Raw genomic sequence first — 11,304 nt, 5'->3', positions numbered from 1 at the left:
GAGGTCAGAGAACCACTGGCAAACTGTGTTTTTTAAATCCCCAAAAGTAATGACTAAAGCTAAGGTTTACAATTTTAGAAAAGCAAACTATGAAGGTATAAAACAGAGACTAACAGAAGTAGATTGGAGTAAAATAGAGAAAACACCCACAGAAGAAGGATGGTTGTTCTTCAAAAATGTAGTACTAGAGGCGCAAAACAATTATATCCCTAAAGTAGACAAATCTAAATGTAAAACTAAATTGCCAAAATGGTTTAATAGATCAATTAAAAAAAATATTCAGCGAAAAAAGGCACTTTACAGAGCATTAAAAAAGGACCAAAAAGAAAGTACGCAGAAAGAGTACACGGAACTGCAAACGCAAGTCAAAAAGGAAGTTAGAAAGGCCAAGAGAGAAATAGAAATGAACATTGCTAAGGGAGCTAAAACCAATTCCAAAATGTTTTTCCAATATTACAACAGCAAGAGAACATTCAAAGAGGAGATTAAATGTTTAAGAGATACAAATGGCAAAATCGTAGAGGAAGAAAAAAAAATAGCAAATATGTTAAATGATTACTTTTCACAAGTTTTTACAAAGGAAGATACTGACAACATGCCCCACATGTCATCCAGTTCCTATCCAGTTTTAAATAACTTTAGCATAACTGAGGCAGAAGTGTTAAAGGGACTAGGAGCTCTTAAAATAAACAAATCCCCTGGGCCGGATGAGATCCTCCCAGTAGTACTCAAAGAAATGAAAGAAGTAATTTACAAACCGCTAACCAAGATCATGCAGCAGTCTCTTGACACAGGGGTGGTACCGACAGACTGGAAAATTGCAAACGTAATACCGATCCACAAAAAGGGAAACAAAACTGAACCAGGTAACTACAGACCAGTAAGCCTGACTTCTATTATATGCAAACTTATGGAAACTATAATAAGATCCAAAATGGAAAATTACCTATATGGTAACAGAGTACTGGGAGACAGTCAACATGGTTTTAGGAAAGGGAGATCGTGTCTAACTAACTTGCTTGATTTTTTTGAGGATGCAACATCGATAATGGATAATTGCAAAGCATATGACATGGTTTATTTAGATTTCCAGAAAGCTTTTGACAAAGTCCCGCACAAAAGATTAATTCTCAAACTGAACGCAGTTGGGATTCAAGGAAACACATGTACATGGATTAGGGAGTGGTTAACATGTAGAAAACAGAAAGTACTGATTAGAGGAAAAACCTCAGAATGGAGTGTGGTAACCAGCGGTGTACCACAGGGATCAGTATTAGGTCCTCTGCTATTCCTAATCTACATTAATGATTTAGATTCTGGTATAGTAAGCAAACTTGTTAAATTTGCAGACGACACAAAAGTAGGAGGAGTGGCAAACACTGTTGCAGCAGCAAAGGTCATTCAAAATGATCTAGACAAGATTCAGAACTGGGCAGACACATGGCAAATGACATTTAATAGAGAAAAGTGTAAGGTACTGCATGCAGGAAATAAAAATGTACATTATAAATATCATATGGGAGATATTGAAATTGGAGAAGGAATCTATGAAAAAGACCTAGGAGTTTTTGTTGACTCAGAAATGTCTTCATCTAGACAATGTGGGGAAGCTATAAAAAAGGCTAACAAGATGCTCGGATACATTGTGAAAAGTGTTGAATTTAAATCAAGGGAAGTAATGTTAAAACTGTACAATGCACTAGTAAGACCTCATCTTGAATATTGTGTGCAGTTCTGGTCACCTCGCTATAAAAAAGATATTGCTGCTCTAGAAAGAGTGCAAAGAAGAGCGACCAGAATTATTCCGGGCTTAAAAGGCATGTCATATGCAGACAGGCTAAAATAATTGAATCTGTTCAGTCTTGAACAAAGAAGACTACGTGGCGACCTAATTCAAGCATTCAAAATTCTAAAAGGTATTGACAGTGTCGACCCAAGGGACTTTTTCAGCCTGAAAAAAGAAACAAGGACCAGGGGTCACAAATGGAGTTTAGAAAAAGGGGCATTCAGAACAGAAATTAGGAGACACTTTTTTACACAGAGAATTGTGAGGGTCTGGAATCAACTCCCCAGTAATGTTGTTGAAGCTGACACCCTGGGATCCTTCAAGAAGCTGCTTGATGAGATTTTGGGATCAATAAGCTACTAACAACCAAACGAGCAAGATGGGCCGAATGGCCTCCTCTCGTTTGTAAACTTTCTTATGTTCTTATATAATGCCAGACCCTACCATTTACAATACATATAAATATTATATTTAATTTGCACTATAACTGATTCCCATTTAATAAATGTCAAACTTAGTTCCACGTGAAAAAACATTACAGATTTCCTAAATTCTGAAGAGGTTTGCAGAGATATTTATGCTATTTTTGAAAACAATAAAAACAGCACTAATTACATCCACATAATCGTAGGCCTTTTTAATGTTTTGAAAGGTAAAAACTGTTCTCAGTTGGACAGAAATGATAACACTGGCAAAAATCTAGTTTCTCCTCAGTGGAATGATGTACATGCTAGGGAATATGTCAACATCTACCTGCTTACAACCATAGATATAGAATATTATTAGTGTGAGCATGTGCATGTGCTCACACTAATAATATTCTATGTGCATGTCTTCCCAGCGACAGCGAGTGGAAGCGACAGCGAGTGAGAGAAGTACAGGCGTGGAAAAGTACAGAGCAGTTTAGAAGCAGTAAGGAGAATTTGCATCTTGAATTGCTTTAATCGGAAAACAGAGGACATTGGGGAAACACAGCAGCAGCTCAAAGTCAAACAGCCGCATGTGTTTTTCTGATAACAAACAAGCTGAAACTCGGAGCAGCTGATTCAAATTCAGCGCCGTTTTGAGACACGGGCGAGGGGAGGAGCCAACAGCACAGCAGAACAACGCAGTTAAACGAGGCAGTCTTCTCAGCGACAGCGAGTGGAAGAAGTACAGGCGTGGAAAAGTACAGAGCAGTTTAGAAGCAGTTGGAAAGCAGGTTGACGGCTGCAGAAGAAACTCAACTTAAAAAAAAAAAACTCTCAACATGGTCTTCAAGCCTGTAATCTGTGACACCTGCTTGATGTGGGAAATCCGAGAAAACCCAGCAGAGCTAAACCAAGTGTGCGTAAAGTGCCGCGCGATCCAGGATTTTCATAAACTAGTAAGTATGCTAGAAATGGAGCTGGAAGAAGTGAGACAGCAACAGGATCTTGAGGAACTGGCACACCCACAATTAATGGAAGTCTGCATCACCCCTAACAGACTGAAAGCCACCAGGGAGATAGAAGGTCAGAACATCTGGGTTCAGGTAGGCAGAAGCAGGGAAAAAAAGAAACTTCGTCAAACACAACCACCAGAAATCAAAACAACCAACAGATTTGAGTCAGTTCAGAATTTTGATGAGCAGAACCAACAACAAGAGAATGAAAGGAACAACATCCAGGACCCCATTGACAGTGGTGACCAGACAGCAAAAAGAAGGGAGGTCATGATTGTTGGGGACTCCATATTGAGAAACACAGCAAGTTCAATTCGCAGTTTGGACCCCCTTACTACAACAGTGTGCTGCCTTCCGGGAGCCTCGGTCAAGCACATCACTGAGAACGTGGACAGGCTCCTAGAACGAACAGGAGACGACCCGGTAGTAGTCGTCCACATTGGTACAAACAACATTGGAAGAGACAGACCAAAATCCCTGCAAAACAAATTCAGAGAGCTAGGAAGGAAATTAAGAGAAAACCAAAACTGTGGTATTTTCTGGTATACTACCAGCAACTTGCAAAGGACCATATGGACAGCTGGAAATAATTAATCAAAACGCATGGCTGAAGACGTGATGCACACGGGAAGGCTTCACCTATCTTGATCATTGGACCACATTCTACAACGAGGACTATCTGTATAGACGGGATGGACTGCATTTAAATAACAAGGGAACTAGTCTACTCGGAGAAAAGATCCTTAAACTAGAAAGGAAGGGGGGAGAAATCAACAAAAAAACAGAAGGGAGACCACATCAAAACAAGAACAACAACTCAGGTAAGACAACCATTAAATGTATTTATCTAAATGCTAGAAGTATCAGAAACAAAATTCTAGAACTTGAAGCTACTGCACTAACAGGTAACTATGATGTGATAGGTGTTACAGAAACATGGTTGTCTGAGAGTGATGGAGACGAATATAATATTTGTGGGTATACACTGTATAGGAAAGACAGGCAGGACAGAAGAGGAGGAGGGGTAGCGCTATACATAAGAAACAGTCTTGAAGCCCAGGTGTTAAACCTGGACAAAGAAAATAAAACCGAATCAATATGGGTCAGAATAACGGACAAAAATTCAAAAGGCATAATAATAGGAGCATGCTATAGACCGCCAGATTCAGACAGTGAGCACAATAATCTGTTATACAATGACATTAGAAATGTGTGTAGCAAAGGAGAAGCCATACTAATGGGGGATTTCAACTTCCCCCAAATAAAATGGGAAAACCCGGTGGGTAGCGCGAAGGATGAAATAGAAATGGTGGAAATGACAAATGACTGCTTCCTAACACAATTTGTCAAGGCACCGACTAGAGGGAAGGCATGCCTTGATTTAGTCTTTTCAAATAACGAAGATAGAATAATTAAAACAGAGGTCAGAGAACCACTGGCAAACTCAGACCACAACATGGTCTCATTTGAAGTGTTTTTTAAATCCCCAAAAGTAATGACTAAAGCTAAGGTTTACAATTTTAGAAAAGCAAACTATGAAGGTATAAAACAGAGACTAACAGAAGTAGATTGGAGTAAAATAGAGAAAACACCCACAGAAGAAGGATGGTTGTTCTTCAAAAATGTAGTACTAGAGGCGCAAAACAATTATATCCCTAAAGTAGACAAATCTAAATGTAAAACTAAATTGCCAAAATGGTTTAATAGATCAATTAAAAAAAATATTCAGCGAAAAAAGGCACTTTACAGAGCATTAAAAAAGGACCAAAAAGAATGTACGCGGAAAGAGTACACAGAACTGCAAACGCAAGTCAAAAAGGAAGTTAGAAAGGCCAAGAGAGAAATAGAAATGAACATTGCTAAGGGAGCTAAAACCAATTCCAAAATGTTTTTCCAATATTACAACAGCAAGAGAACATTCAAAGAGGAGATTAAATGTTTAAGAGATACAAATGGCAAAATCGTAGATGAAGAAAAAAAAATAGCAAATATATTAAATGATTACTTTTCACAAGTTTTTACAAAGGAAGATACTGACAACATGCCCCACATGTCATCCAGTTCCTATCCAGTTTTAAATAACTTTAGCATAACTGAGGCAGAAGTGTTAAAGGGACTAGGAGCTCTTAAAATAAACAAATCCCCTGGGCCGGATGAGATCCTCCCAGTAGTACTCAAAGAAATGAAAGAAGTAATTTACAAACCGCTAACCAAGATCATGCAGCAGTCTCTTGACACAGGGGTGGTACCGACAGACTGGAAAATTGCAAACGTAATACCGATCCACAAAAAGGGAAACAAAACTGAACCAGGTAACTACAGACCAGTAAGCCTGACTTCTATTATATGCAAACTTATGGAAACTATAATAAGATCCAAAATGGAAAATTACCTATATGGTAACAGGGTCCTGGGAGACAGTCAACATGGTTTTAGGAAAGGGAGATCGTGCCTAACTAACTTGCTTGATTTTTTTGAGGATGCAACATCGATAATGGATAATTGCAAAGCATATGACATGGTTTATTTAGATTTCCAGAAAGCTTTTGACAAAGTCCCGCACAAAAGATTAATTCTCAAACTGAACGCAGTTGGGATTCAAGGAAACACATGTACATGGATTAGGGAGTGGTTAACATGTAGAAAACAGAAAGTACTGATTAGAGGAAAAACCTCAGAATGGAGTGTGGTAACCAGTGGTGTACCACAGAGATCAGTATTAGGTCCTCTGCTATTCCTAATCTACATTAATGATTTATATTCTGGTATAGTAAGCAAACTTGTTAAATTTGCAGACGACACAAAAGTAGGAGGAGTGGCAAACACTGTTGCAGCAGCAAAGGTCATTCAAAATGATCTAGACAAGATTCAGAACTGGGCAGACACATGGCAAATGACATTTAATAGAGAAAAGTGTAAGGTACTGCACGCAGGAAATAAAAATGTACATTATAAATATCATATGGGAGATATTGAAATTGGAGAAGGAATCTATGAAAAAGACCTAGGAGTTTTTGTTGACTCAGAAATGTCTTCATCTAGACCATGTGGGGAAGCTATAAAAAAGGCTAACAAGATGCTCGGATACATTGTGAAAAGTGTTGAATTTAAATCAAGGGAAGTAATGTTAAAACTGTACAATGCACTAGTAAGACCTCATCTTCAATATCGTGTGCAGTTCTGGTCACCTCGCTATAAAAAAGATATTGCTGCTCTAAAAAGAGTGCAAAGAAGAGCGACCAGAATTTTTCCGGCCTGAAAAGGCATGTTATATGCAGACAGGCTAAAAGAATTGAATCTGTTCAGTCTTGAACAAAGAAGACCACGTGGCGACCTAATTCAAGCATTCAAAATTCTAAAAGGTATTGACAATGTCGACCCAAGGGACTTGTTCAGCCTGAAAAAAGAAACAAGGACCAGTGGTCACAAATGGAGTTTAGAAAAAGGGGCATTCAGAACAGAAAATAGGAGGCACTTTTTTACACAGAGAATTGTGAGGGTCTGGAATCAACTCCCCAGTAATGTTGTTGAAGCTGACGCCCTGGGATCCTTCAAGAAGCTGCTTGATGAGATTTTGGGATCAATAAGCTACTAACAACCAAACGAGCAAGATGGGCCGAATGGCCTCCTCTCGTTTTGTAAAATTTCTTATGTTCTTATGTTCTTATGACTTGTCTTGGCTCACCAGCAGGGGGTTGCAAGGATCTCCGTTTCTTCCCCCCTCTCCTCCCACCACCACGCTGTGAAAAATTCCTGGTGAGAACACTGAGGGTGTAGGTGGAGACGAGTGGAGTGTTGGAGAAAATTAAACTGAAAGTCAATATAGGATCAGTGACAGCGATTTGCCCAGCCTGACCTGTGTTTGTGATTATTTTTGTTTAACTGTTTAACTCTTTACCCATGAATGATATGTTTTGATATATAATGTGTTCCTTCAAACTAACCAACATGTTTTTAAACAAAATCTGCGTCATCTCTACTCCTTGTTATACTGTTTGACCAATTAAAAAAAAGACATAAAAGCCTGGTTATGGATTTAGATGCAACAAGAAACAACACTGCTGTGTTTAATTCATGCACCAACTGGATTCATTCTGAAAACCGAGTCTTGAGGAAAATTAACACCAATAGAAGGATTTTACATGGAGTGCAGATGTGCTGCTGACAAGTGAGTGTAGAACTTACAGGCAGTGGACAAAAAAATGGAAACACCTGGGTAAATGAGAGACACCAAGTATATTGAAAGCAAGGGCTTCCACACAGGTGTGGCTCATATGTTAATTAAGCAAATAACATCCCAGCATGCTTAGGGTCATGCATGAAAATGCAGGACAGGCCTGGCTGCCTAGAATTATGGCTAGCATGGCTGCAAGAGGAGGCCTCAGTGACTTTGAAAGAGGGGTGATTGTTGAGGCGCGTTTGGCAAGAGGTTCAGTGACCAAGACAGCTCAACTTGCTGATGTTTCACAAGCAACAATGTCTGAGGTGCTATTGGCTGGAACTCCAAGGGAAAGACATCATCAGTAAAGGTTAACAGTGGGTTGAAGCACATACTCAGGATCATGATATCCCTGCATTAATTCGAAGTGCAAGGCAAAACAGGCAAGCAACTGCAGATCAATTGACTGCAAATTTCATCCTGGGGTGCGAGCAGCCAGTTTCATTAAAACCGGTCTGCGGAGAATTCCACAGAGTGGGATATCATAGTTGGGTTGCATACACAAACCGCTCATCACACCTGGCAATGCACATGTGCCAGTCCAGTGGTGCAAAGCGCACAGGCAATGGACTACGGAGCAGTGGAGAAATGTGATCTGGTCAGAAGAAACATCCTTCACCATGTTCTTGACAAATGGACGAGTGCAGGTGTGGCGCCAACCTAAAGAACTCTACAGCCCTGAGTGCTTGGTTCAACGGTGAAGGGTTCTGGTGGTTCCGTAATGTTGTGGGGAGCATTTTCCTGGCATGGTTTGGGTGCCCTCATTGCCTTACAAGGCAAGGTCAATGCTAATCGCTACTTAATGGTACTGAGTGTTCATCTTCACCCCATGTTGCAGCATTTTTTTTCCTGGTGGGGGGGGTGTGTCTTCCAGGATGACAATGCCCCCATCCACACAGCATGTGTGGTCGCCCAATGGTTTGAGCATGACACTGATGTTATCCATATATCATGGCCGCCTCAGTCACCAGATTTGAACCCAGTCGAACATTTATGGGATATTCTGGAACGACGCCTGAGTCAGAGTTTTCCACCTCCATCAATCAGGTGTGAACTGATTGACTTTCTCGTGGAAGAATGGTGCCGCATCCCTCCTGCAGAATTTCAGAGGCTGGTAGACTCTATGCTACCGCGCATACAGGCTGTACTGGCCGTACGTGATAGCCCAATGCACTATTAAGTGACTTTACATTGGTGTTTCTAATTTTTGTCCACTACCTGCGTCTCTCGCTATTTCTTATCCAGTCGTGCCATTGTGTGGTTATTTACTAGAACAGTTGGTTCTAATAAAACTTTTTTTTTTTTTTTTTTTTTTATCTGAACTCGAGATGAGTGGGTATACTGGTTTTTCTGTTACCGCGGTTTAGGTACATTACGTTACCGTTGCTTTTATTCTAAACCGCAATTATCGGAATTTGGTTATACACCGGTTAACACATTTTTCAACTGCAAACACGCTTCCTCTAAATCAAGCGATGGTACTTGCAGCCTTAGCAAAGAGTCTGAGGAAGATCTTTCTGTGAACTGATACTGTATTTTGATAATGGCTTTGAAGGAAATGGTCAATGACACAGAATACACGTTTCAATTGCTGCGTTCTGTTACCCAGAGCTTGCTGCACCGGCTGCTCTTGGCTGCTGTCTTTCTGACGTCACACGCAGCTTTTACAGAATCGCCTTCTCCAAACGTAGCACACATTTTCAGCGTGCTACATTTACAGTTTAATGTAATCGATAAACATTAACTTTATTGTAAAATTATATGTCACTTATCATGGATTTAGTACATTATGGGTTTTTCTTTAATAATTGATTTATTTATTTAGTATAGCATGGACAAGGCTGTTCATGGCTTCATTGCATAATGATAAAATTCCGTCGCCTCCGCTAACAAGGTGGCAGCAGTAGTTTTTAGTGGTTATTTGCATTACAATTAGCAGGTCACTTGTGATCTTTGCATCGTCCCTTTGGTTCACAGCCGCAGCCAGCCTCCCGCAGTAACATTTCAAAGCTGTGCCGGGCTCTGCAGAATCTGCACGGATTCCTGTGGGTGTTGAGTGACGTCGAGCCCGCACCTCCGATATTTTGTGCAGCGCTGTGCAGAACTGTGGAAATCTGCGCTATAAGAACACGACCGATGTCTCAAACAAAACAGACCCTCAACTGCAGCAGGATAGCCTATTTATTATCAACCTAGTTTTGTTTAAACTAGCTGTAACAGTATTCCAATTTTTTTAAGTGAAGAAATCTTTTAATTTATTTTTATTTTTTTACAAACTGCACATGTGTAATAATCATTGGAAGCTTACTTGTGCGATGTCATAAATGTAAATCCAATAACATGTTTTAGTATTAAAATACTTATTTTTATTTTTTGCTATACATATTTTATTTATCAAGTTGAAAAAAATAAATGACTCATCCCTGCTCTTAAATACTTACCTGTACGGGTACATGTTTGCGTTTTAAGCAAAAGACCGATCATTTCCCAATTCTATTTGCCATCAGCTAAACAAAGTATTTATTTATTTGTTTATTTATTTGATTTGGTACATTAAAATATTTTAACAAACTACAGCACCACCTCATTTTCAGCAAATAATAGATCTTAATACTATTGTAGTATAACAGTTTTTTTAAAAATATATATTATTCTGATTGTCTTTACAAAAAAGAAATGTGCCAAGTGAAATGCTAAATACCAAATGTTTAAATCATTCCATGAAATGAAGCGTGTTCTGTTGGTTTTATTTTTGTGAATTATGGTAATTTAAGTGATTTTCATCAGTCTTTCTTCTTTTAAGCCTTTATTTGATAGCTTGCATGATGCACTGTATATCGTGATATTAAGGTTACCACGGTATTTTTTTAACGGTTATCATCCTGTGCAGATTTCATACCGTCCAGTCCTAATCTGAACACAGCTCAGTGATACACGGTTGCTGGTTCTCTCTGCTGTTTACAAGGGGTATACAGGTAGTGAAATTCAGCAATGACATTTATTACACTATATAACACAACTTTTGTTCCTGGGTAGTAAGTGTTATTTCCTAATTGCTTATGCCTCAAAAGTATAGACAATGGCTATTATTCCCCACAAACTTTGCTTTTGTGACCAGGACAGTGATATTTTGAAATGTACCTATTTCCAATGAGAAAACGGGTGAATTTGTGTCTTTTCGTTCACATAAAGTCAGAAAAAAACAACATATGAATCCAACTTAAAATGTATTTATACTAAAGTAATACAAAAATGACTACAAAAGATTTAGAAGTGAGTAGTTTTTTGAGATTTACGATTATACTGTAAATCACTTTCACGATTCAGCCCCCAAATGTAGTCTCCCATCATGTTCTCGTTATACTGTCCTTGGTAACAGCGTTCAAAGTCCAGTATATTCTGGTGGAAGCGCTCGCCTTGCTCCTCCGAGTATGCTCCCATGTTCTCCTTGAATTTATCAAGATGAGCATCAAGGGTATGGACTCTGAGGGAAATACTACAGCCCATTGTGCCGTAGTTCTTCACCAGAGTCTCAACCAGCTCCACATAGTTTTCGGCCTTGTGATTGCCCAGGAAGCCCCGAACCACTGCGACAAAGCTGTTTCCCAAGCCGCTTTCTCCTTACTAGTGAGCTTCTTGGGGAATTCATTGCACTCCAGGATCTTCTTTATCTGTGGTCCGACGAAGACACCGGCTTTGACCTTTGCCTCAGACAGCTTAGGGAAGAAGTCTTGAAGGTACTTGAAGGCTGCTGACTTCTTATCTAGAGCTCTGACAGATTGTTTCATAAGGCCCAATTTGATGGGCAGTGGTGGCATCAGCACCTTCCGGGGGTCCACCGGTGGCTCCCACTTGACGTTGTTCCTCCCCACAGAG

Source organism: Polyodon spathula, chromosome 32 (genome assembly GCF_017654505.1).
Source record: "Polyodon spathula isolate WHYD16114869_AA chromosome 32, ASM1765450v1, whole genome shotgun sequence".
NCBI lineage: Eukaryota > Metazoa > Chordata > Actinopteri > Acipenseriformes > Polyodontidae > Polyodon > Polyodon spathula.
This window is presented reverse-complemented; position numbering follows the sequence as displayed.